Source organism: Zea mays, chromosome 7 (assembly GCF_902167145.1).
Source record: "Zea mays cultivar B73 chromosome 7, Zm-B73-REFERENCE-NAM-5.0, whole genome shotgun sequence".
Lineage (NCBI taxonomy): Eukaryota > Viridiplantae > Streptophyta > Magnoliopsida > Poales > Poaceae > Zea > Zea mays.
Genome location: NC_050102.1, coordinates 73,871,278 through 73,877,135, shown reverse-complemented (window position 1 = coordinate 73,877,135; position 5,858 = coordinate 73,871,278).

The window sequence follows — 5,858 nt, the reverse complement described above, 5'->3', positions numbered from 1 at the left end:
AGGCCAGCATCAGCGACCTCCGGCTATGGCAACTTACCAGGAGTTTCTGAGCACGCAGCCTCCCTTGTTCACCAAGGCAGAGGATCCGTTGGACGCCGACGTATGGCTTCGTGTCGTCGAGTCCAAGTTTCCCCTCCTCACGGGAGACTGCCCTGATGAAGCCAAGGCTCGCTTCGCCGCACAGCAGCTTCGCGGCCCTGCTCGGACTTGGTGGGATCACTTCCGCGCTATGCTCCCTACTGATCGTGATGTATCTTGGGAGGAATTCAAGACTGCCTTTAGAGGACACCACATCCCAGCTGGCATTCTTGATCGGAAGTTGAATGAATTTCTGGCCCTTAATCAAGGAACTCGCACGGTACTGCAGTATGTGCAAGCCTTCAACGACTTATGCCAGTATGCAGGGTATCATGCTGATTCTGATGAAAAGAAGAGGGATCGCTTCCGCAGGGGTCTCAATACCAAGCTGCGGGAACGACTCAACACTGTCCGGGCTGATAGCTTCAATGAGTTGGTCAATATGGCCATCTCCCAGGAGGATTGCATTGTTGCTCACCGGGCAGAGAAGAAGAGAAAGGCACCAATGGCAGCACCATCCGCTCAGGCTCAGAGGTTCCGGATTGTCTCTCACAACCAGAGCAGGGGTTTTCAGCAGCAGGCAGGCAGATGGGTGATCAGGCCACCTCAGCAGCAGCAGCAGCTGGCACCCAACCGCTATCCAGCTCCCGCCCCAAGGAACAATCAGCCTCCGCAGCAGCAGCAGTTCCGCCAGGGCAATGGGAACAAGTGTTTCACTTGTGGCAATGTGGGCCACTATGCCAAGAATTGTCCCAGGAACCAGCAGAGGCAGATGCCAGCACCAAATCAAGACAAGGGAAGAAAGCAGAAGGTGCAAGTCAGGCAAGGGAAGCTCAACTTCACTACTCTGGAGGAAGTACCAGAAGGAGCTCCTATCATGACCGGTACCTTTTCAGTTTATAATCAACCTGCCTTAATTCTGTTTGACTCTGGTGCATCTCATAGTTTCATTAGCCAAAAGTTCAGTGCTAAATGTGAACTGCCATTCTCTCACTCAAAAGGATCATTCATGATAGTCACACCTGGGGGAAAAATTTCAACTAATCAATTAAACCAAAGTGTGCCTATTCAACTGGGAAGCCACATTATCAAAACCACTCTTCTTGTGTTGGGATTGGAAAATGTGGACATTATTCTAGGAGCTAATTGGATGACCTTGCACCAAGTTGTGCTTGATATAGCCAGTCGTACTGTGGAAGTTAATTCTCCGTTCTGCGGGAATTTCACTTTAATTCTGCCCAGTCAGGGTTCTACTCGGTCATGTGCTTTCTCTATGACGGAGTTACCCCTGAAGAAGATCCCAGTGGTCTGTGAGTATGCAGATGTCTTCCCTGATGAATTGCCAGGAATGCCACCGGACCAGGATATTGAATTCGCCATCGAGTTGCAACCGGGAACGGCCCCAATTTCCAAGAGGCCCTACCGAATGCCACCCGCTGAGTTGGCAGAATTGAAGAAGCAATTGCAAGAGTTGCTGGATAAGGGTTTTATTCGCCCAAGCACTTCGCCTTGGGGATGTCCAGCACTATTTGTGAAGAAGAAAGACGAAAGCTTGAGGCTGTGTATAGATTACCGCCCTCTTAATGCGGTAACTATCAAGAACAAGTATCCTTTGCCTCGTATTGATGTTCTTTTTGACAGTTGGTCGGGGCCAAGGTGTTTTCCAAGATAGACCTTCGCTCTGGCTACCATCAAATCAAGATACGAGCAAGTGATATTCCGAAGACGGCATTCTCAACCAGATATGGGTTATATGAATTCTTGGTGATGTCATTCGGGCTGACAAATGCACCAGCATATTTCATGTATCTGATGAATTCTGTTTTTATGCCGGAATTGGACAAGTTTATGGTGGTTTTCATCGATGACATTCTGGTGTACTCAAAGAACAAAGAAGAACATGCCGGGCATTTGCATGTAGTGCTTCAACGTCTGCGAGAGCACCACCTTTATGCCAAGTTATCCAAGTGTGATTTTTGGCTAAAGGAAATCAAATTCTTGGGTCACACTATCTCTCAGGCAGGAATAGCTGTTGATCCTGATAAAGTGCAAGAGGTGATGAACTGGAGGCCACCAACAACTGTTCGCCAGATTCGGAGTTTTCTGGGATTAGCTGGTTATTACCGAAGATTTATTCCGGACTTCTCTCGAATTGCGAAACCTATTACTGAGTTGCTGAAGAAAGAAAAGTCAAGTTTGTGTGGAGTCAGAAGTGCGAAGATGCCTTCCATGCATTAAGGCAGCATCTGACCACAGCACCAGTATTGGCGCAACCCGACAGCAGCAAGCCTTTTGATGTGTATTGCGATGCCTCTGGCACCGGGCTAGGTTGTGTCTTGATGCTAGACAACCGAGTCATTGCTTATGCCTCATGAGCACTCAGGCCTCATGAGCAAAACTGAAAGGGAATTAGGCTTACACCTAGGTCCTAAATAATTTTGGTGGTTGAATTGCCCAACACAAATAATTGGACTAACTAGTTTGCTCTAGTGTATAAGTTATACAGGTGCCAAAGGTTCACAACAAGCCAATTAAAAATGACCAAGTATTGGATTCAACAAAGGAGCAAAGGGGCAACCGAAGGCACCTCTGGTCTGGGGCACCGGACTGTCCGGTGTACACCGGACAGTGTCCGGTGCACCACCGGACAGTGTCCGGTGCACCAGAGGACTCCAACTCAAACTTGTCACCTTCGGGAATTTCCAGAGGCACTACGCTATAATTCACCGGACTGTCCGGTGTACACCGGACAGTGTCCGGTGCTCCATGGAAGAGTTGCCTCAGGAACTCGCCTGCCTCGGGAAAACGCAGCAGCTGCTCCGCTATAATTCACCGGACTGTCCGGTGTACACCGGACTGTCCGGTGAACCAGCAGAGCAACGGCTACTTTGAGCCAACGGTCACCTGCAGGCGCATTTAATGCGCGCCAGAAGCGCGCAGAAGTCAGGCACGCGTGCGCTGGCACACCGGACATTGAACAGTACATGTCCGGTGTGCACCGGACATCCAGGCGGGCCCAGAAGACAGAAGCTCCAACGGTCGGAATCCAACGTTGTTGGTGACGTGGCTGGCGCACCGGACATGTCCGGTGTGCACCGGACTGTCCGGTGCACCATACGACAGACAGCCTCCACCAACGGTCATGTTTGGTGGTTGGGGCTATAAATACCCCAACCACCCCACCATTCATTGCATCCAAGTTTTCCAGCTTCCAACCACTATACAAGAGCTAGCATTCATTGCAAAGCACACCAAAAGAGATCAAATCCTCTCCCAACTCCTCACAAAGCCATAGTGACTAGAGAGAGTGATTTGTAGTGTTCATTTGAGCTCTTGCGCTTGGATTGCTTCTTTTCTTTCACATTCTTTCTTGTGATCAAACACTCACTTGTAATTGAGGCAAGAGACACCAATTGTGTGGTGGTCCTTGCGGGAAGTTTGATTCCCAAGTGATTTGAGAAGAGAAGCTCACTCGGTCCGAGGGACCGTTTGAGAGAGGGAAAGGGTTGAAAAAGACCCGGCCTTTGTGGCCTCCTCAACGGGGAGTAGGTTTGCAAGAACCGAACCTCGGTAAAACAAATCCGCGTGTCACACTCTTCATTTGCTTGCGATTTGTTTTGCACCCTCTCTCGTGGACTCGGGTTCTATTTCTAACGCTAACCCAGCTTGTAGTTGTGTTTATATTTGTAAATTTCAATTTCGCCCTATTCACCCCCCCCCCCTCTAGGTGACTATCAATTGGTATCAGAGCCCGGTTCTTCATTAGAGCCTAACCGCTCGAAGTGATGTCGGGAGATCACGCCAAGAAGGAGATGGAGACCGGCGAAAAGCCCACTACTAGCCACGGGAGCACTTCATCGGAAGAGTCCCGCACCAAGAGGAAGGAGAAGAAAGACTCCTCCAAAGGGAAGGAGAAAAAGAAGGACTCCTCCAAAGGAAAGGAGAAGAAATCTTCTTCCCACAAAGAGAAGAAGGAGAAGTCTTCCTCCCACAAGCCGCAACGGAGTGGGGACAAGAAAAAGAGGATGAGGAAAGTGGTCTACTACGAGACCGATTCGTCATCGACATCCACCTCCGGCTCCGACGCGGCATCCGTCACTTCTAAACGCCAAGAGCGTAAGAAGTATAGTAAGATTCCCCTACGCTACCCTCGCATTTCTAAACATACACCTTTACTTTCCGTCCCATTAGGCAAACCACCAACATTTGATGGTGAAGATTATGCTAGGTGGAGTGATTTAATGCGATTTCATCTAACCTCACTCCACAAAAGTATATGGGATGTTGTTGAGTTTGGTGCACAGGTACCATCCGTAGGGGATGTAGACTATGATGAGGATGAGGTGGCCCAAATCGAGCACTTCAACTCTCAAGCAACAACAATACTCCTCGCTTCTCTAAGTAGAGAGGAGTATAACAAAGTACAAGGGTTGAAGAGCGCCAAGGAGGTTTGGGATGTGCTCAAAACCGCACACGAAGGAGATGAGCTTACAAAGATCACCAAGCGGGAGACGATCGAGGGGGAGCTCGGTCGGTTCTGGCTTCGTAAAGGGGAGGAGCCACAAAACATGTACAACTGGCTCAAGACCTTGGTGAATCAAGTGCGCAACCTCCGGAGCAAGAAATGGGATGACCACGAAATGGTTAAGGTTATTCTAAGATCTCTTATTTTTCTTAACCCCACTCAAGTACAATTAATTCGTGGCAATCCAAGATATACACTAATGACCCCCGAGGAAGTAATCGGGAATTTTGTGAGTTTTGAGTGCATGATCGAAGGCTCGAGGAAGATCAACGAGCTTGATGATCCCTCCACATCCGAGGCACAACCCGTCGCATTCAAGGCAACGGAGGAAAAGAAGGAGGAGTCTACACCAAGTAGGCAACCAATTGACGCCTCCAAGCTTGACAACGAGGAAATGGCGCTTGTCATCAAAAGCTTTCGCCAAATCCTCAAGCAAAGGAGGGGGAAAGACTATAAGTCCCGCTCCAAGAAGGTTTGCTACAAGCGTGGAAAGCCCGGTCACTTTATAGCTAAATGTCCATTATCAAGTGATAGTGACAGGGGCGACGACAAGAAGGGGAGAAGAAAGGAGAAGAAGAGGTACTACAAGAAGAAGGGTGGTGATGCCCATGTTTGTCGGGAGTGGGACTCCGACGAAAGCTCTAGCGACTCCTCCGACGACGAGGACGCCGCCAACATCGCCGTCACCAAAGGACTTCTCTTCCCCAACGTCGGCCACAAGTGCCTCATGGCAAAGGACGGCAAAAAGAAGGTTAAATCTAAATCCTCCACTAGATATGAATCCTCTAGTGATGATAATGCTAGTGATGAGGAAGATAATTTGCGTACCCTTTTTGCCAACCTTAATATGGAACAAAAAGAAAAATTAAATGAATTAATTAGTGCTATCCATGAAAAGGATGACCTCTTGGATTCCCAAGAGGACTTCCTAATTAAGGAAAATAAGAAACATGTTAAGGTTAAAAATGCTTATGCTCTAGAAATTGAGAAATGTGAAAAATTATCTAGTGAGCTAAGCACTTGCCATGAGACAATAGACAACCTTAGAAATGAAAATGCTAATTTGTTAGCTAAGGTTGATTCTCATGTTTGTAATGTTTCAATTACCAATTCTAGAAATAATAATGATGATTTACTTGCTAGGATTGAAGAATTGAACATTTCTCTTGATAGCCTTAGGATTGAAAATGAAAAATTGCTTACTAAGGCTAAAGATTTTGATGTTTGCAATGCTACTATTTCCGACCTTAGAACT